General features: G+C 36.8%; 1 long non-coding RNA gene across 1 annotated transcript; it reads left to right on the top strand.

Annotated features, from left to right (window-relative positions):
- Positions 1–21,044: 21,044 nt before the first annotated feature.
- LOC127854064 (uncharacterized) lies at positions 21,045–22,528 on the top strand. The gene is made up of 2 exons (XR_008036900.1): positions 21,045–22,205; positions 22,351–22,528. It is a non-coding gene; the product is annotated as an uncharacterized LOC127854064 (long non-coding RNA).
- The last annotated feature ends 422 nt before the right edge of the window (positions 22,529–22,950 follow it).

Below are 22,950 nucleotides of genomic sequence, written 5' to 3' on the forward strand. Positions count from 1 at the left end.
TGGGAGGCGGGTCACATTCTTGTTCATTAAGTATTGCAATACCTTCATGCAGAGCTCCAGATAATTTTTTCAGCAGAGGGGTATTTCACTCATGAAATTTTTAATTGATGAGTAAAAATCGAAATCCGATAATATTAAGGACTATTTATGTTCAAAGGATCACAATTAATAATAAATTGTACATCATCATGTAGTGTTAACTCGCTATAACAAGTATTATTGTACAAAATAGAGCAATCACTTTTGTTTTACACAATGTATTTAACAGTTGTTCTGTTTTTTGCCCTTGGCTTATAAGCAGCCATTGATCTCTTTTTCCGTCTTGAATTGGCAAGCCACTGTTTAGCACACAATGTACAGCCACGATCAAAATCTTCTAAGCTTGGTCCCCACAACTTGTTTATTATATGTGTATTTCGGCTGCCATTTAAAAAGTGCTTGGAAGAAAAAGGTTTTCACAATAGATGGACTGATAGCAAATATTAAATGCTTGAAGTTGGGCGATTCGGGTTTTATCGAATGTGATGTCAAATGTTTTCATCATAAGCGTGAATGCAGCGGGGAGCCCGTTGTGTCAACATCGGCCTTTATCGTGGACCAAAATGAAATAATACCGTTCTGACTTTGGAGTAAATTAGGTCGGGAACCACATAGATGGTCATGTCAATTTTACCCGTGTGGACACAATGACGGGAACCAATCATGTTTATATGAATTTATATGCATGTATAAATGGCTTATACGCATTGAAATTGCACTCGATGCGTAATCCGAATTTAGCCGTGATTTTTTTTACTCAAGAAAATTTTAAGCCATGCGTATTTTCTGTTTTTTCATGCGTATTTTACGCAAATACGCTTCTTATCTGGCCCTCTGCCTTCATGATGATTCTCGAATGTAGGTATGAGCACATAGCCGGACCAGGTGAGCTCAATCGTAAGAGCACTTGACTATCCGAGTTCGCCCAGGAACATATGGATAAGTTAACTAACCAAAGCGATATGACCTTATACATGTATATGCTGAAATCTAACAATCGAACGAAATATCAAACACGGTATGTACACTTAGGTGGTTGTGTAATTTCTGTTTTAATATCGTATTCAATGTGTAAATTTAAAATGATTGTGCCCGCACTTGAGTTTGTTGCATTGTTTGAGTTTATACGCGCCTAGGCTGCACCCAGTGTGTCATTGTGTTTTTCCAAGGTTATGAGTTACCTCCGCGCTGAGGCTGCATAATGTTGGGACCCGGAGTGTGTCCAGCACTCCTACATAATAAGCTTAGATTGACGACAGTTGGGACGAATTTTGAATGATAGCTGCAATTTCCAGCTATTTGTTTTTTGTACTGAAATACTTTTTAATTTTTTATATGGTCTTATGCTGCGGGGGATAGGATTATCCGGGAAAAAAACACCTGTCCGGAATTGTGACCATAAACAGACAAAAAATAACATTGCGCCGGGAGCGGGAATCGAACCGGCGTCGTAGAGGTGAAAAAAGCGAACGTGCTAACCACTGCGCTAGCGGGACGGACAACTACGCAACGTAATGTTATTTCATCTATATTTATCATAGCAGTGCAGCGTTTACAATTTGCAGGTTCGAAATTGTTCGCATTCTTTATATTTGTTATCGCGTAAAAAGTTAATTTTACACGTTTTCATTCGCAATTTATTTACAAAATCGAGAACAAATATCAAACAAAATGGAGAAAATATATAGTTGTTTCATTGGTCCATAAAAATAAAATGGATGTAAAATTACTAATTTAAAATTAACGTTTTGATACTATTATTGAATCTGTTTTCCCAGAATATGCTGTTCTATTAATATTTACCTTTATCAATGATAATCAGCGAGTTATGCCGATTAGAAAAATCGAGCTATCTCAATCGGACTGGCTCGGTCTTTTACATAGGTCGCCATTGTGAAGATTTTTTCAATGGTATGATAACTTAGACGATGCTTTGCAGCATCCTCAAAAAAAACGGATCGGCAAGTCACGCCTGATCCACTCGTCGTAAGCGACCAGTGACCAATATATTAACACCGAAGACATTTTGCATTTTGTTAAGCGGTCTCTGAGGCAGTCTCTTTGAGTTGCGAAAAGAAATTTTTAAATCGATCAGTATTTTTGTCTCTTTTCTCCGACGTCAAAGCGGTTACAAAATCTTATTGTGGTAACTGCAATTGTTAAAAAAAAAATAATTTGCCCCATGTGAGAAAATTCGGAATATGGTATGGAGAAGTTTTTTTCCTGGTATAATTAACGGGAAAGCTTCATAATAAATCGTATCATGTACCACGTTTTAAATGATTATCGATATTTAAATATGTTCGCTAATAAGTACTTTACACTGATACAATTTTATGGGTTATCAAGTTCATACATTCAGTCAAGAGTGTCATCTTCTATCATGCAAAAGAACGGTACGTTTTTAATCATGGGGTGATATATTAAGATTATTTTGATTGAAAATTATTGTTTGTGGTTTGACACATCAATGTCATAATATAATTTACTTATGTTAGATAAGTTGTGCTAACCTTGTGGTTGTTTGAATGAACATGATGATTATGTGATGTTATATAAAGACGGTTTTCTAAGCGATTGGTGTTTGTTTCTTGGAATGAGACTGATACAATCAGCTGACCAAACATCTAAAAAGTGGTTACCTGACTATTGCAGCCATCCGGCTACAGCAGCCACTTTGATCACTTTCCTTGACTGGCGCTCGATTGGCGTTGTTGACTAAGGTACGACTTAAAAGAATCCCGAGTACAGCTAAGTACAATACAATTTACTTCGGGTACGGAAAATATACTTAAAGGCACCCGGCCAGACTCCGAGGTACTTTTGAGTTTTTTTTTCCGTACCCGGTGTATATTGTATTACACTTTATAGTACCTGATGTACTTTTAAGTTGTACCTGGACCGACAATGTCCAATCGAGCATTGGTAAAATTGGAATTAATAAAATAACTGTTTATCTCCCTTTTTATTCTGCTAAATGTGCTTAAATTTGCTTAATAACGCACGTGCCGTTAATTTATGCCTATTCAAGATAGATAAACGTACCTCATATTTTGATTTGGTCAAACACCGATAATTGTTCCACATTATTGGTGAGTAGTAGTCGCCAACTGTGCTAACCAGCCAGTGATGATACAATGCTTGATAAAAATGTTTTGGGCGAGTAACGGCTAGCGCAGTGGTTAGTACACGCGCCTCTCACCTAGGCGACCCGGGTTCAATCCCTCATCCCATAAGCATGTAAGCTTGGTTGGTGGTCTAGGACAGGTGTGGTCTCCTCCGGGTATTCCGATTCACCCCACACACACAATACAAGGCCACCCAGGAGTTAAATATCTTTCAGTCACATCTAAATACATGGACATTGCAGTTGGCATTACAATTCAATACTTTTTAACCAAGAATATTAGTTACATGACTTTACTTACATGGTGTATGCCAAAGGGACCAATTGCTAAAACGTATATGACAGATAGACATACAGACAGACAATTTATTTGACTTGTAAAACGTACATTGTTAACATCACATTTGGTTAGTATTGATATATTTCAACATGTATATACGCAGAAAACAAGTGTCGAAAACATGAATATATACAAAAAATGCGTATTAAAGTACAGAGGATGAACAATTGGTAAATTAGGTTATACGATTTATTAAATTCGATCTGATAGTCAACGATTCCTTAACAAATAAACAAAGTTTTATCAGTTCAGACATATTGGTTGATTGTAGCAATTGTGCATACTTAAAAACAGATGGATTATTATAGTACATTTTTTATGTTTTTCTTTCTTATATCAACATATGTTGGACAAATACATACAACATGAAATTCGTCCTCAGTATCCGAGGCATTACAACAAAGACAATATCTTTCTTGTCAATCAGTAATGATTGCATTATATCTACCAGTCTGTATACGAAGGGAGTGAACCGATAATCTTAATCGGCATAAATACAATCTTAAATTTTTCGGAACTATGTCTAGGTATTTCTCATATTCAAGATTTGACTTAAAATTTCTTTAAATGTCTAACCTTGAACTATCTTCTTGTGTGCGGTACCAATTTTGTTAATATGCATGGATTATTCTGGATTTCAGAATCAGTTTTTTTTTTTTACATTAATATCATAAACGCTGTTAAAGACATAACTGAACCCGTAATCATCCAATACTTTTTTGATGTTATAAATCCAATTTCGGCACCCTCTGGTGTAATCTGATACTCCAATGTTATATACAATTTTAAGAATTATGTAATCAGAGGCTGCTATTTTAAACCAATATTGTACGATTCGTATGAATCTCTGTATAAAGAGAGGATATATTTCTAACTCACCATAAACACATGCATTACGGGTATAAGTTTTAACTCTTAAAAGCCTCTTACAGAACTTGAGATGTAAATTTTTAAATTTCTTACATTTCATAAAACCCCAAACTTCTGTTGAATAACCTAAAATAGACCCAACGAATGCATCAAATAGTTGACATAGATTTGTGGGCTTTAAATCAAAATTTTGACATTTACAAAACAAAGTATTCAATGCTTTGAGAGCTTTGACAATTAAATGTTTATCATAGGCCATAATCCGTCTCTTTCTCGATTTTTTTTATCTTTGCCTTATCAGTATTAACTTTCAGACCCCTTGTACTACAATTAGTATATAAATTGTTTAAATGGTTCTGGATTTCTTCAGGTGATTTACTAACAATGGCCATGTCGTCTGCAAACAGTAATGAAATTAAAACAATGTCATCTAGTTGCAAACCTGAGTAATTATTATTTTGCAAAAACAGCTCAAGATATTCTACAAAGATAGAAAATAACAAAGGGAACAGTACATCCCCTTGACGTAAGCCAACCGCATAGCTAAAGTAATCTGAAAATGAAGATACTGATTTTACACATGACTTAACTTTTTGATACATATCACGCACGATTCTTAAAAATTTTCTTGAATTCCACATTTAAACATTTTCAACCAAAAAGCGTTTCTATAGATAGTATCAAAGCATACAAAAATAGCATACAAACGTTTGTTTTCAAATGCATAATGATTTATTAAATATATAAAATAAATATTACACCAGTAGTGGATCGCCCTTTATGAAATCCAAATGGGGCGTCCGAAATGATGTTTTGTTTTATACATATATTTTCAACACGTTTATTTATAACAGCCGTGAATAATTTTGAAAAGCAGCTCACTTATGTAATTCCTCTATAATTAATAACATCGGATTTTGAACCATTTTTATGAAGAGGAATTATAATACCTTCAGCCCAATGGTCCGAGCAATAACCGTAATTAAGTATATTATTAACCAAATCACATAAATGAGATGACAAAATGTCAATAATTTTTTTAAAATATTCGTTTAACAGGTTGTCACTTCGATTAGCTTAAAATCGTTAAGTTATTTAACAGCAGTTGTTATTTCATGCACCGTTATCGGTCCATCAAATTCAGGATATACATTATTAAAAGCATTACTACAAATAAAATTTTCCGCTTCTGAACTCGATGCACCATAATTATCCGAGCTAATCCTCGAAAAATAATCTGTAAATTCCGCTAACGGAATATTATTAGATCTATTGGTTTTTGACTTGAAATGTTTCCAAAATTGTTTAATTCTGTAATTTTATCCATTCTGCGTTTGTAATCGTAATATTGTTTCTTTCGTATAATATTTTTATACACTTTTTTCGTTCACATAAAACTATTCTGTTAGTATCCGATTTATCAGTGCTGAAGCATCGAAGTGCATCTAAATATAAATTACGGCCAATTTACGGGCTTATGCATTCATTGTCAAACCACTTCTTATCTCTACTTAGACAATTTTCAAAACCAGCCTCATCTTTAAAAAAAAACCTTTCGAAAACAAAGGATCAGTTACTAGTTATATCACGAATACTGTTCGTAAATATAAGTAACATATTGTTAATATTGTTAACCGATTCCCTGCTAAAAGCCACACAAATTATTTGGCATTGTAAATTTAAGTAAAAATAAGAAACATATTTTATCTATGACAATTAGAATATATCTGATGGTTACAAGGTAGAAATCCGTCTTTTTTGCGCTTTAAAACTTAATTATAATCGCGTTTGTCGAAATGAACGTATACGTATAGAAATCCTACTTTTGGTTTTAAAAGCGGTACCGTTTGAAAAATAATAAATTACTTGCTAACTAGGCTATATATTTAATGACAATTTTTCACACTTTAAAATTGTATCAATAAGCATTGATTAACATGTATTTCATTTCAAGGTCAGAGGCAAAGTGTGTGGCTTTATAAACAATTTGCGGTATTAACAATGTTATTAAACAAAGGTAAACTGCTCTCTAAACGTGGGATCCCATTTATACATAGCCTCTTAAAAGTATTCACCACCACCATTTCACTCCGAGTAGTGACTCATATTTACGCTTTCAGCCGATAAGTTTCCGAACAGGGAACTGACTGACCAATTTAATGCTGGGGTAAACATGTACACTTAATCTATTATATTATTTATTTAACATTCTAGGTCAAACGCATATAACAATATCACAATACATAAAAGCATAAAAACATAGTTACACCACTGTTATTATGACAGCTGTAGTTAGCAAATAATAAATATTTAAATGTATATGTATTATAACAGTTATATTGTAAATGATTTAATCTGGGGAAAAATACGTTCTTTTGTTAACAAGTAATCAATAACTGAGCAACCATAATTGGACAAAAATGTATATTGGTCAGTATTACCTATGCGCCCGTTTATAATTCGGTAATATAAAACTTTACACAAATCTAACAATTTCATCCCATGGTTATTACGTGAACTGTCAACTGAGGCCCGTGCGGATGTGCTATCGAAAACATAATCAGGACAATTACAACAATCATTTAACTTTTCAAATATAATATAATCACTTTTCTGACCGACTCTACTGTTAAAATCGTCGCAAATAAAATCACTTCCAAAACTGCCATACAGAAACAAATCATTTTCTAAAATATCCAATAAATCGACATTTACCGGTATACTATTGTACATAGGTAAATTTTCACCCCAGATATAAGCTCCACATACATAGATATCGTTCCGCGTATTTAAAATAAATGGTCAATTCACATGAACATACATATCTAATCACGCTAGCTTAAGCGAGTCACTATTTGGGATCCCATGATATGACAGCCTGGTTTTCCACTTGCATACAACTTGGGGTACTTTAAGAGTGTTTTTTATTTCTTAAAAAAATGCGGTTTAGAATGATGCTCTACCTTAAAGCGCTATAGCGCAGTTTGTACTGAGTTAACGCGATTTACGACATACAGATTTGACAGTTAGCGGTACGGTGAACGTTGACAGATGATTATATCGAAATGATTTTTCATTATTTGTATGCCATCTTTTAATTGTTCTTTATAATATTAAACAACATTTCTCCACTATTATTACGTTCTTTCTATGTTGAAATTTACGATAAAGATTATGAGAAATGTATCCGTTTAAATTAACGTTACTGTTAGAATCGCACCATGATTCGTAAATGAAACAAATATCAGACTGATATAAAATATTTACAACGTCATGACTTTGCTTTTTGTCTCGAGTAAGGCCATGTTATTCGACAAAATGATAGAAAGTTCATCCCCATCGTGTTCCTGCGGTCTCACTGGCTTGCCGCCCACGTAGAGTGTATCATACACGATCCAAGACCGCTTACCCTCTATTTGCGTCCTTCATTTTGGGCACTAATTTCCGGCGTTTCTCCAGCACTTCCGGTGAGAACTGTTTAAACATTTGATAGCTGGTTCCTAACAAGTTTTTCCATTGTCTCCGAACCATCTCCCGGTCCTTAAAATAAGTAAATTTGGCAATGATGTTGCGTATCTTACAGGAAACTGGCTGTTCAGGTGAGCGATGGACGCGCTCAAAGCGGATCGTGTCTGCAATGTCCTTTGCAATTTTAAGGGTAACATGTAAATGTTTCCGTAACTTTATTTCCGTTTTTTTTCCGCCGTCTCGTTACAGCCTGAGTTGTTTTCTTGCACATTGGTGAACACTAAATTGTTCCGCATGGATTGCGACTTCAGGCACGCAACGAGATCCCGTTGCTCCTCCCGCTGTTTCTCTAGCATGCCATCTTCTCGGCCATCTGCGCCGCCCCGACGTATGCGGACTCCAACCTCTCTTCTAGCGACAACACTCGCGCGTCAGTGCGTTTAACGCGGTCGTCCAGCGCTAACAAAATTTTCTTTAGCTCTTTATCAAAGTCCATAACTTTTCTCTCCTGGTTATCAAGAACACTCAATTTACGTTCCTTGAATCCTAATCTAACGCCTAATGTGTTCATGGAGTCCATTAAGTCTTTGTTCGTCGGCTCGCGGCCCCCGTCCGCCATATTGGAACAATCAATTTGTTTAGATTTAGAATAAGAGTTATTATCTGGTGTCAAATCTAAAGTGATATCATCTGACGCGTCCAAATAAAAAAATAATACAGCGCTAGCCTTACCTAAGATGTCACTTACTGAAATATAAGCTTCAATTTCTTCAGATGGGACTCTCGGCTACTATTTCGATCTGTTCTCTTTCTTGTCATATTTTATCATCGCTTTTTGGTGAAATGAACTTGATCCCTAAATAAATTGTCACATATAACTTTTCACACTAAATCTAATAAAAAATTTAGCACAAAACAATCTTAAAACGTAAACAATATCCAAAATACACTCCCTGATTTAAAGTACGTCTTTCCGGGCCATAAAACGTGACCGATCAGTATATGACTATGTCAGTTTCTACTGTCTCTCGTGCATAGGGACGTTAGTTGTGTCCGTTCCCAACGTGAAAGCACAGTCCGTCTCGTGCATCTCGTTTCCGGTCCGGAAGAGGGTGTCGTCGTTTGTTCGCCAGTCAGAGTGGTTTCTACGACACCAAAAGCACTTCACCGTAACGCCTAATCCCGTGTAAAAGAACCCCGCTTGGGCCAATCTTAATCCAGATACATTTGCACACTGAGGAAATGCTGAAAATGAAATAAATCTCTGAAGTTCAAAGCGCATATCACGGTCATCCGCATCTCGTGGTGCCAGAGGAAACACCATCTTCTCAAATCAAGTCTTCACTCTTTTCGCAAAAACTTGTTATAAAATCAACTCTTAAAAATATGTCCAGCCATTTCCTCAAAATTTATTTATATTAAATTATGCTCACTGATTTGAATTATTAATAATATTATAATGACTACATTTAAATAATTATATTTATTGCAACCAGGTTAACAATTTAAACATAATTGTTAAATCATACATTTAACCGATGCGATTTCTATTTTGCATATAACAAAAGTCTAGTATATACAGTCTGTCCGGGTACTACAATCAGAGGCGTATTTAGGTGGGGGCTTGGGGGCTAAAGCCCCCCCCCCCCCAGCTGGCTGGCTAGACACGATTTTTAATAAAAATGAGCCCCTTACGGTTTTAATCCACTTGTGTATTTACTGTCATATGTCCCTAATTAAGCCATAAACAGCTGTCGATTTGTGTGATTAGCCCCCAGGCATGTGTCCAGACGATCTAACCTTCGTCAGCTAAAGTGCACGCTTCATTGACTGTAAGTAATAAACTGCGCTATTTGATTGGCTGAAGAAGATACATTCAAGTAATGAAATTCATCCATACATTTAGCTATAGGTAAATGTTTACAAATGGCTTCCACATGAGACTTGTGAAAAACAATATTTCAAGTTGTAGCAATTAAAGAGTTTAGACGAACGCAATGGACAATCATAATTATTTTTTCGGTAATTTCTTTGATGAATTTAATTGGTTTTAGCTCTTTAGAGTGATACTCCTTTTGAGTAACAAGTTATTGCCAGTGAAATTCAACTGCACACTTAATGAATTATTATTATTATTAATTATTATTTATTTATTTTTTTTATTTTTTTACAAATCGGGCTAACTGCTTTGATGTTCATCCATAGTTTTTGAAATTAAAAAAGACTCAAAAATGAAGAATTACTTTGCTATATGAAACTAAATCATTTTCTAAAAGCGTGACAACATCGAGGCAGCAACACCCGAATTAAACTACACGAGAAACCTAACGACTCCCTTTGTTGACACTTTTGTGTACGAAATGGACACCCAATTCAGTTATTTGCAGACTAAGGCAGCCATGGGATTGAAGTTTATACCTGAACAAATGTGCTACTCTCCTGTCAGTGCTAGTGACCTTGAATGGTTCAATGATGATCTCCCTTCCCCTCAGTCCCTGCCTGCTGAGTTGCACTTTATATGGCAGGCTAGGTGGAAGGGTGTACCCAACCCACCTACTACCCTTCATGGCTCTGTTGCACATTGTGATTCCCAGCTATACCCCATCATTTACACTGTTTTGTCCATATCACGTGTGTTACCTGTCACATCATGCGAGTGTGAAAGGAGTATCAGTGCCCAAGGACTTGTTAAGACAAAACTAAGATCATCAATGGGTCAGGACAGGTTTTCCGCTGTGTGCCTGCTTTCCATTCATAGGGACATGGGCACAAACATTTTAATGTTGTACCTAAGTTTACCTAGTAGGATATCCAACAAGGTTAAATAGGAGGTCCACCCATCTAACTCTGTTAAAAAAGTAATGGATAGAGATAATGTCTCCCACCACTTTAGTGGTTTGAGAGACATTTGATTTACCCCTGTGTGTCTGTCTGTCCGTGTGTCTGTCACACTTGATGTGTGAACTCAAGTTCTTATTTGTTTTACATGCACTTTTATCATGCAAAATGCTGATTAGATAGCAGAAAATCGCATAATTTCCCCCCCCCCCCCCCCCCCCCTCTGAAAGTTTTCTGGATACACTCACACAATCTCTTCTAGTTGCTTTGCTTCGTATAGAATAATTGCTCGACTAGAGCCAATCAAAAGACTCGCTGGAGCATTGTGCGCCGGTCTTACTGACAATAACGTAGTGACGTCACCATTTATGTATAGAATGTCGCTGGAGTCTTCAGGCCTCATTCGGTTAAACTCTGCGTTCATTGCTACACTTTTGACTCGTACACAAGATGGTTCGTACTTATGGTGATTTGCGTATGCGTTAACGGATACAGTTCAGCAATGCGTCCGAGTGGTCGCACATATTTCAAAACGATGCGTCTATTTCGATATTTGTGCGTCATAGACGCGGAACGCACATATAAATTATTCCCTGGGGATAATACATGTCTTTGGTATTAACATTTGGATGAAGAATATATAGCTATGTGGTGTTTACAATGTACACTTACTTATTAAAGGGGTCTTTTCACAGATTTTGGCATATTTTGAAGTTTGTCATTAAATGCTTTAAATTGATATATGTGAACTTAAAGGCTCCTGTAAAATATCAAGAATAAAATTTAAAAAAGGAAAAAAAAGTACCCGGCACCAAGGCTCGAACCAGTGACCCCCGGAGTCCTGGAATTACTCTGTGAAGTAAAAACGCATTAGCCCTCTCGACTATTCCGCCGGGTATACACAGTTTAAGTATTTTATACATTATATAAGCAATCTTCGTAGTTTCGTAAATCTAAACGACAACAACAGAAGTCTCCAAATTATTCAATCGTTTCGCGTTGCAACGCTTTATGATTTTTACATTTTTAAATCGTCAAAAGATACATATAATGGCTATATTGGACTATGGTAAATGTTCAGTAATACAGTTTCCTCACAAATATCATAACTAAAACGAAAATTTGCGAATCTGAAACAACTTTTTTCAATTTTGTCAATTTACCAAACCGTGAAACAGAGCTCCAGATAAGGTTTTGTGAAATTCTTAACGTTACTACCAGATTTTCAAAAAGAATTCTTAACTCTGAAATTGTGTTCTTAACGTTACTACTAAGTTTTTGGAAAATAATTCTTAACTGTTTTAAATGACCTAAAAATAAATAATAATGGTTATTTTCATGCAAAAAATCAAAATTAACATACTAGCAACTTTATTTATACGAGTTCAACAGTGTCTATTTAGTATTTAATTATACAATTTTATTTTTGACGATGCGAACAGCATCTTCCAAGGTATCATAACCGTAGAATTTTTTTCACAATGGGGACCTATGTAAAAGACCGAGCCAGTCCGATTGAGATAACTCGATATTGTCAGTTACTTCCCTTTTGCATTCGCCACTGCGTAGGAGATTGCTCGTCATTGATAACATTCTCCTAGTAGAGTTGTCGTTCGTGTTTCAACATTCAACAATGGCCGCCACCATGAGAGTCTCGATTCAAAACTTTCTTACTGCATAAATTGGCTTGTTTCGCTATTTAGAAGCTGTCATTTAGGATATATGAATTATTTATTCACTAAATTCTCCGCTTATGACAACAATAGTTGGAATTCGAAGGACATATACTCGAAACGCTGTATTATGTGAATTGGGAATAAGACATCAATTTGGGAATAAATTGTGTTTTATCAAAAGTGCATAATATGCAGTTTTATATGTTGCATCTATCTAGTTTTACAAATTATAATTAAAACATATACTTGCATATATAATAGCATCATTTAAATTGATTTTACTTAAAAACTGTTTTTTTTTTAAATTTAAAAACAAATCCTCATAAAATGAAACTGTGTCCATGCCCGCGCATGGACACGGTTTAAAAATACACTTTAAATGATACAAATTCAATCACTGTTACTGAAAAAGTCATGGAAAATTTCTTATTAAGCTTAAATTATAGATAATATATTACAAAAATATATATAGATCATGAAATGAATAGTTTTGTTTGAGAAAATCACCAAAATGTTGTCCATTCCCAGTTTGATGTCTTATTCCCAATTCACATAATACAATATCGACGATGTGAATGAAGGACTTTCTAGATCGTAACAGCTTGACACGGCAAAACTGGCATACTGCATAACTGGTATTTTTAGTTATCAATATAAGTCACATTGTGCTTTATAAATTGTATTCGAGCATTTTGCGACTTATTGAATGACTATGATACCCGATATAAACATTTCATCGGGGATTTGCAGATCACCAAGCTGTCCTGAAATTCAACATTGATTTCAAACTCTTTACTGGTTTGTATACTCTTTCTTAGTGTTAGTACTTTTTATCATTTTAAAGTTAAATGAACTGTGTCACAGTAAAAGAGACATTAAGGCGATTGTGGCCAGTTTGGATCTAGATCAGCCTGCAGTCGCTTGAAAGCTGTTTGCTTAAAAGCGTTTTTCTGACAATAACAAATAATTTAATTGGATACTGATTTGACTGCGCTTTTCCTGTGACCTGGCTCAAATAATAGAATTGTCATTAATCAAATTATTTATTTCGAACAATAATCAATTGTTTTTCTTGTCCCTCGGGATCAATGACTCAAGCACTTTCCTGTTGAGAATTGAATACTGCTAAAGGCGATGCTAGGGGGCGTGAGAGATGTTGCACTTTCCAGTATCGCTCGATTGTTCATTGTCGGCTTAGGTACTACGTACATGTACCCCGGGTATTCTTATTTATACTTACATGTATCCAAGGTACGGTAAATATACTAAAATGTACCCGGGAAATTTAACCCTAAATCCGTCGTTGTCGACTATTTTTTTGTAATAATTATACATACACATCAGGGCTTAACACTTACTTTGTTTCAACTAGCCCGTTCGGGCTAGTAAATGCAGAACCTACTAGCCCTGACCAATCTTTCATGTGCCCTGACCCAAGTATTATAAAAACCTTTATATTTATCATTCAACTTGTATTTTCTTGTGCTTGGAGATGCGCAATTATGATTAAATCATTCTCATTAGCTTGCCTTACTAATGCTATTGAATTCAATATTCATCTATTTAAGACATCTATTTGTAATCTTCACGCCATTTCTGGAGAAATTTTCTTGTTTTTTTATTTCCTCATACATTCTCTTACTTTCCTCCTTCCCTTTCCTTTTCGTATCCGAGGAACCCCCATACCCACCCGTAAAGCCAAACTTAAACAACGACATGAACGTTAAACCTTTTTTACATAGATTGCCGGGTTACCGTCTTACAAGAAATTGTAAGTGAATCTTAGCAAAATAATTGTTACGGTAGTTGTAACATTTTACAGGGTTAACTCTCTACTAAAAGCCGGGATCGACCATTAATATTAGTTTTGCTAATTTAATTGCGTAAAAAATATTGTCAAAACACTTCTAATCTAAATAAAGTCTCTATCTTCCTCTAAATGGATTTATTAATCGTCTAAAGGATGGAATAACTTTTCCATAATGACAACAAATTAAATATATTTAAAATTGATAAATAACTATTAATTTTATAGTTACTTTGTGTTAATGTCGAGTTTTATACCTTCATCATTCCGAACGATCCTGGCGATCCCGGCTTTTAGTTTCAAACGTATTTTCATTGAGAAAACACGTCACTTCGAGGAAACCAATCAAAAACCGTGTCTAGTGGCATTTCGTTTAAAAATAGGTACTGACGTGTTTTACCAGGAAAACTGCCAGGGATTTTTTGAATTGTTGGCCTCTTTTTGATTGCAATCAGGGGGTTCCGAATCTATTTCGAGATACGATCTGTTTGTTGTCTCCAAACTCACTCTGGGTTTAATTGTCATCTGATCGTACTGTATTAAGATTTTTGCATCTTTGAAAAGCTTATTTAAAACACAGTTTATTGATATAGAACATATTATCCCGCCCAAAATACACACGACCGGTCTGGCATGTTCCTGGGACATTGGCTAGCCCGGACCAAGGTACGGGCAGTGAATGTCGTTTGGACGTGCCTTAGTGTTAAGCCCTGCACATTTATGTCAATTTTCTGTAGAATGGCCTCTATATTATCAGAACACGTACTCAAAAAGCATGTTGATGCAGTTTTTTTTTAAGAGAAGTGTGTTTAAGATAATCGGTTGCGCGATTTACGACATCGGATTTTGGGTGCGAATACAACTCGGGTACAGTCTAATATGGACCGAGTACAATGATGTTTATTTACCATACCTGGGGTACATGTAAGTATACTTAGAGTACCCAGGGTACATGTAAGTATACTTAAGAGTACCCGGGGTACATGTAAGTAGTACCAGAGCGGACAATGTCCAATCGAGCTCCATTATCCCTCATGAACCGACTCAAAAAACCGAGTCGGCAATATTTGACTTAATTTTTGGTTTGGTTGCTCTCGAGGGATCGAAAATTTCAGAATCTTCCTAAAAGCCCTACGGGTTTGATCCCCATAAGCGACATTAAAAACTAGCATACTTTGTTATCTAAAACTAGTAAAAGGCTGCTAAACCTGATATTCAATGATAATGTGAATTTTCTCTCACGTGATGTTCATCAGTCATATTATATAAAAACTTACAGCAGTAGTAAACAACTGGACAATAATTAATGAACGTATCTTTCATTTGTCTTTGACACTTTGATTTTGACATGGCCTAGATTTAAATATGTGACTGGACTTTATCAGCACTCTTGTAACAGAGCTAAAGTTTAAATGTACCATTGAAGATCACCTAAATCCAGATTTGCTATTATAGACATGTGGAAAGTTTTAAGGGTGTGACAAGTAAGCAAAAATTGGTCATTACCCAAAGGCCACAACTGATCTATGACTGTATTAAAACAAGAAAAATCAGTGCCTGATTTAGATTTCCTTAGATAGTTCAATAAAAACTAATTTCATAAGCATGGTAACAGTTTAACTGTAATGCTACTAATGTGTCACACCAGGGCCTTGAATTTGAAATCTAGGACATGCATGGTCATTTCTTCATGAAATCAAGACACAAAGTTGTATTTTAAGTCCTTAATTGATCTGGCTATAGTTCTCAGATTATTATAAGCTCAATCAGTATATTTATATCATTATTTATGCTTTGTGTATTGTAAACATATACACAATCATGCAGTTACATGATAGCAATAAATAATATCAAAGCTACCCATACTATAAAGGTCATTGACAAAGCCTATGGTCAAAATGTGAACACATTGAGTGTAATCGCCCTATCGTGCCAGCAAAAACAGCACGTTGACAGGTTGTCATTTTTGACAGTTCTACTTTCACTTTCATTTTGTAATATCAAACTATTAACAATAATGTGGCTGAGAAAAATATCGCCATTGCTTTTTATGCCCCTGGTAGGGTGGCCTATATTTGTTGAACTGTCAGTCAGTCAGTGTGTCAGTCTGTCCGTCCGTCCGAAAACTTTAATGGCCATAACTTTTTTAATATTGAACATAGCAACTTGATATTTGGCATACATGTGCATCTCATGGAGCTGCACATTTTCAGTTGTGAAAGGTGAAGGTGAAGGTCATCCTTCAAGGTCAAATGTCAAATATAAAGCGTCTGTCTGTCCAAAATCTTTAACATTGGCCATAACTTTTTCAATATTGGCGTGCATGCGTATCTCATAGAGCTGCACATATTGATTGGTGAAAGGTCAAGGTCATCCGTCAAGGTCAACGGTCAAATTTTGCAATATTGAAGATAGCAACTCCATATTCGGCATACATGTGTATGTCATTGAGCTGCACATTTTGAGTGGTGAAAGGTCAAGGTCATCCTTCAAGGTCAAAGGTAAAATATATGGCTTCAAAGCTGCGCAGCAGGGGGCATTGTGTTTCACAAAAACAGCTCTTGTTTAATATATTTTCTGCACATTTCTTCAAAAAACTTACATCAATACACGATTTTCTTCGTTGATTCAATCATTCCTGACAGACTTGAGTACATATTTCGCTTACATTTTGACGCGCGTAGGTAGGACCGCATTACCGCTTCCGAAATGTGTATTCATACTATTGCCTTCGAGGAACTTATCTGATGTTTGACAGAAAGGGCCGAAAATGTGCGAGTGTGGGTCAAGTTCCCCACAGGTACTACTTTCCCGTTCCCCCAATTTTTTTTCCGTACCTAAAATTTTTCTTAGCCAATTTTTTTTTGGTACCCATTTTTTTTTGTTCCCAAATATTTTTTGGTACCCAAATTTTTTTTCATACCCAAATTTTTTTCGCAAAATTTTTGTACCAAATTTTTTTTTCGTACCACAATTGTGGTGATTGTGGTGATGTAGATAAACTTAACTTGATGCTTTTATATCCATCCTCTCAAAAGCATCGTCACACCAGTACTGTCAGTACTTTGATTCGAATACCTTCATATGCCAAAACTGTGCTTAGATTGCATGCCTTCGATGAATTTTTACATATTTCACAAATAAAACGGGTCTCCCCTTCACTCTTTTCAACGATTAGCCACAGGAATTGTCCCTTCTACTTGTTCAATGTTTGTTTTTATCCCCACGCTTTTTGAAAAAAAGGTGGGGATATTGTGGTTATCTCCGCCGTCCGTCCGTCCGTCCGTCCGTCTGTCCGTCCGTCCGTCCGTCCTGGCCACTATCTCCTCCTACACTAAAAGCACTAGACCCTTGAAACTTACACACATGGTAGCTATGAGCATATGTGCGACCCTGCACTATTTGGAATTTTGATCTGACCCCTGGGTCAAAAGTTATAGCGGTTGGGGTGGGGCCGCGTCAGAAATTATCACTCAGTTTTTTAGGTTATTTTACATTTACTTCTTTATTTCTACACCGATTCACTTCAAATTGATACTGGACCTCTCTTATGACAATACGGTCAATCTCAACCATGCATGGCCCCATTCCCAACCCTGGGGCGCCCCGCCCACATAGGCCACACCCACCAAAAATTTCCATTTACTATAATTTTTTCATTTCTACACGGATTCACTTCAAATTGATACTGAACTTTTGTTATGACATTAGGGTCAATCTCAACTATGCATGGCCCCAATCCCAACCCTGGGGCGCCCGCCCACATAGGCCACACCCACCAAAAAATTCCATTTACTTTAACTTTTTTATTTCTACACGGATTCACTTCAAATTGATACTGAACTTCCCTTATGACATTAGGGTCAATCTCAACTATGCATGGCCCCATAACCAACCCTGGGGCCCCGCCCACATAGACCACACCCACCCAAAATTGCCTTTACTATAATTTCTTCATTTCTACACCGATTCACTTCAAATTGATATTGAACTTCTCTTATGACAATACAGTCAATCTCAACTATGCATGGCCCCATTACCAACCCTGGGGCGCCCCGCCCACATAGACCACACCCACCAAAAATTGCCTTTTACTATAATTTCTTCATTTCTACACCGATTCACTTCAAATTGATACTGAACCTCTCTTATGACAATACGGTCAATCTCAACTATGCATGGCCCCATTACCAACCCTGGGGCCCCGCCCACATAGACCACACCCGCCCAAAATTGCCTTTTACTATAATTTCTTCATTTCTAGACCGATTCACTTCAAATTGATACTGAACTTCTCTTATGACAATACGGTCAATCTCAACTATGCATGGCACAATTACCAATCCTGGGGCGCCCTGCCCACATATGTCACACCCACCCAAAATTGCCTTTTACTATAACTTCTTCATTTCTACACCAATTCACTTCTAATTGATGATGAACTTCTCTTATGACAATACGGTCAATCTCAGCTATGCATGGCCCCATTACCAACCCTGGGGCACACCTAGGTCAAACATTCGGCGTGGGGATACGCGTCGGCCTCTGCCGCGCCATTTCTAGTTTTGTTTAAGTTTGGACCCGTCGTGTCGCGTTTTTTTTTTGGTTAGCTTTTCCGACTGTGTCGGCAACTGAACATACAACATCATATAAGATCTTTTCTATAATGTCTTTCTTAACATTCAACTTCGGCTCACTTTGCGTACAATATGTTTTTGCACGCATTACAGTTTTTTAGGACGCTCTCTGGGCGCCGCCATTCTGTATCTGTATCTGTGTAGTCTTCACCGCCAAAGATGGCGAACCCCAGTGGTTGCTGGGAGTACAAGTCCAAAGTATAGATATCACACCTTCACCGCACTAGTTCCTATATACATGGTTTCACGAGTATATCACAAGGTACATATATATATACACATCACGGTCATTGCACAGTTTTCACAGGTGTATCGTACAGTACACATATATACACACGGGTTATTACAGACGTTGGGGACATGGACCACATGTTGTTTTTTTTCACACGTACATCACAGGGTTCGTATATACACACATCAGTCATTACAAACACTGAACAAGTATCTAGACCGCATGCCATGCAACCAAGAAGTCCTCAGTTTCCAGACAGTTCTTTATAAAGCCTATATCTTGTAGTATGTAAGTGGAAGAATAGTCTTCGTATATGAAATTCTAACATAATCGTTTTGTCTCTATATGAAGGAAGGTTTGGGACTATGATTGACCAGTCAATGAGGGTTTGGGCTAGTAGAGCAGGGGAGGTAACTTGTTTGGTGAGATCCATAGATTCCAGTAAATTCCAGATTTGGCACATAACTGGGGCTCTTACCTGTTCCAATGCAGAGCAGTGTAACAGGAAGTGTTCGACTGTTTCATCTTCCACTTTACAGTTCGGGCACACTGCGCTTATGGCATACTGGTTGAAGCAGCATCTATTTACTTGGAGTACGTAAGTGCCGGTGAGTAGCCTGAATCTTGTAGGCAGTCGAGTTACCTCTAGTGCTGAGGAGCATCCAACTTGTATCAAAGGATGAAATTTGCCAGGTGAATATTGAATGTTCATGTATTTCAAAGAGGAATATGTGCGGGCTATCCTATCGATATATTCTTTCCAATAATTCACTACCGTTTTATGTACCTTTAATCTCCATTGGGATTTATTAAGAGGGTTTTGAAGATAATCATCAACATCTTCTAGGTCATATTTTACAAGGAGAGGGAGCACACAGTTTATCCATGATGAGGATTTTCCTGATTTCACAGAAAGTTGTCGTACCACAATTTGGTGTTCAATACTACAGTAGACTGCTTTTGGCCACATATATTGTTGAAAAAGTTTAAGATTTTCAAATGATATATTGCTTCAATTGGTAAAAGTCCTGTAAGGATAAGCACGCAGGGATCTGCAGCGTTATTTGGCAGAGAAAGTATCTGTTTAATAGTTTTCCTTTGGAATAGGTCCAGGTGTTTGATGAGAGTACTCTTTGGTGTAAATATTTCTATGCCGTAGGTGAGCACAGGAAGAACAAATGACTTCTAAAGATCCAGCATTGATTTATGGTCCAGACCATTGTGACCGTGCAGCCCGGCTCCAAGGAGACTGTACAGAGCACGTCTTGCCTTTGAGATGTTCCCTTCTACGTTCACTTCAGCTGTTTCACAGACAGACGTCGTTCTTGTTATACCTAAATGGACGGAGGTATCGACATGATTAAGGTTAATTTCACCCAGTTTGAAGTATTCACTTTTAGGGATTGTTTTTCCCATTGTTTTTTGACAGATAGACTGTACATGCCGCTTTTATTGGAAAAAATGCGCTTTGTTAAACAATCCCGATAACCATTCTACATGTATATTAGCATGCACCGACAAGATCTTTAATACGCGAAAAGAACTCAATAAAAATCGATACGAACCGATATAAAAATATATTCGTAAATTGATTTTGTAATTCTTAATGGTTCGACAAAATTATAAAATAAATACGTAACGGACTTATAAATAATTCATAATTACGAAAATACGACCCATATCTGGAGCTCTGGTGAAAAGATCCCTTTAATCCAGTTTAAAAGGGCATATCATATAAAATACAAGTAATGACATGCTATGTAGTGAATGTCTGAATAAATAAAAACAATGATGCATATAATAATTGATTATGTCACACTTCCCATGAAACACTAATGTCAGTTCTTACTCCTATATAAGTGCTTGTGTACATGTATTTGACATCTGTATATGATTTTTTTGTTAAATAACATGAAGAAAATGTTGTCAATTTAAAGATACAACTTTTAGAAGGCTTATTGAAGTCAAATAAATAAGAAAAGACCAAATATTTATGACCCCCTTCGAAGAAGAGGGGGTTTATTGCTTTGCACATGTCGGTCTGTCTGTCTGTCCGTCCACCAGGTGGTTTCTGGATGATAACTCAAGAACGCTTGGGCCTAGGATCATGAAACTTCATAGGTACATTGATCATGACACGCAGATGACCCCTATTGATTTTGAGGTCACTAGGTCAAAGGTCAAGGTCACGGTGACCCGAAATAGTAAAATGGTTTCCAGATGATAACTCAAGAGCGCTTAGGCTTAGGATCATGAAACTTGATAGGAAGATTGATCATGACTCGCAGATGACCCCTATTGATTTTCAGGTCACTAGGTCAAAGGCCAAGGGCACAGTGACCCGAAATAATAAAATGGTTTCCGGATGATAACTCAAGAACGCTTAGGCCTAGGGTCATGAAACTTGATAGGTAGATTGATCATGACTCGCAGATGACCCCTAATGATTTTCAGGTCACTAGGTCAAAGGTCAAGGTCACGGTGACCCGAAATAGTAAAATGGTTTCCGGATGACAACTCAAGAACGCTTATGCCTATGATCATGAAACTTCATAGGTACATTGATCATGACTCGCACATGACCCCTATAGATTTTCAGGTCACTAGGTCAAAGGTCAAGGTCACGGTGACCCGAAATAGTAAAATGGTTTCCGGATGATAACTTAAGAACGCTTATGCCTAGGATCATGAAACTTGATAAGTAGATTGATCATGACTCGCAGTTGACCCCTATTGATTTTCAGGTCACTATATCAAAGGTCAAGGTCACGGTGACCTGAAATAGTAAAATGGTTTCCGGATAATAACTCAAGAACGCTAATGGCTATGATCATGAAACTTCATAGGTACATCGATCATGACTTGCAGATGACCCCTATTGATTTTGAGGTCACTAGGTCAAAGGTCAAGATCATGGTGACCCAAAATAGTAAAATGGTTTCCGGATGATAACTCAAGAACGCTTATGCCTAGGATCATGAAACTTTTTAGGTACATTGATCATGACTCGCAGATGACCCCTATCGATTTTTAGGTCAAAGGTCAAGTTCATGGTGACCCGAAATAGTAAAATGGTTTCCGGTTATTAACTGAAGAACGCTTATTCCTAGGATCATGAAACTTGATAGGTAGATTGATCATGACTCGCAAATGACCCCTATTGATTTTCAGGTCACTTGGTCAAAGGTCAAGGTCACGGTGACCCGAAATAGTAAAATGGTGTCCGGATGATGACTCAAGAACGCTTATGGCAAGGATCATGAAACTTCATAGGTACATTGATCATGACTCGCAGATGACCCTTATTGATTTTCAGGTCACTAGGTCAAAGGGCAAGGTCACGGTGACCCGAAATAGTAAAATGGTGTCCGGATGATAACTCAAGAACGCTTATGGCTAGGATCATGAAACTTCATAGGTACATTGATCATGACTGGCAGATGACCCCTATTGATTTTCAGGTCACTAGGTCAAAGGTCAAGGTCACAATGACAGTGCTCCAGCTAGGATTTGAAAAGGGCAGGGGGGGCTTTTTTGTCAAAAGGGCACTTTCGACGCGCAGTATTTTGTCAAAAGGGCACTTTCGACGCGCAGAATTTTGTGAAAAGGGCACGTTCGAGCGCGCGGGTGTGTCTGGAATGCTTCCTATTGCATGTTAATTTATATGTTATAAATAATTATATTATTCCCATTATTATTAAACCATTCAAATATAATGTCTACAATGAGGATAAACTTATTACAATGTAATAAGAGATTTATGAAAAAAAAAAAAAAAAAAAAATTGAGGGGGGCGGCAGGGCGCAGGTTCGGGGGGGCAAGGATTTAGGCCTAGCTGGAGCACTGCAGTGACAAAAAACATATTCACACAATGGCTGTCACTACAACGGAGAGCCCATATAGGGGGCATGCATGT

Source organism: Dreissena polymorpha, chromosome 12 (genome assembly GCF_020536995.1).
Source record: "Dreissena polymorpha isolate Duluth1 chromosome 12, UMN_Dpol_1.0, whole genome shotgun sequence".
Lineage (NCBI taxonomy): Eukaryota > Metazoa > Mollusca > Bivalvia > Myida > Dreissenidae > Dreissena > Dreissena polymorpha.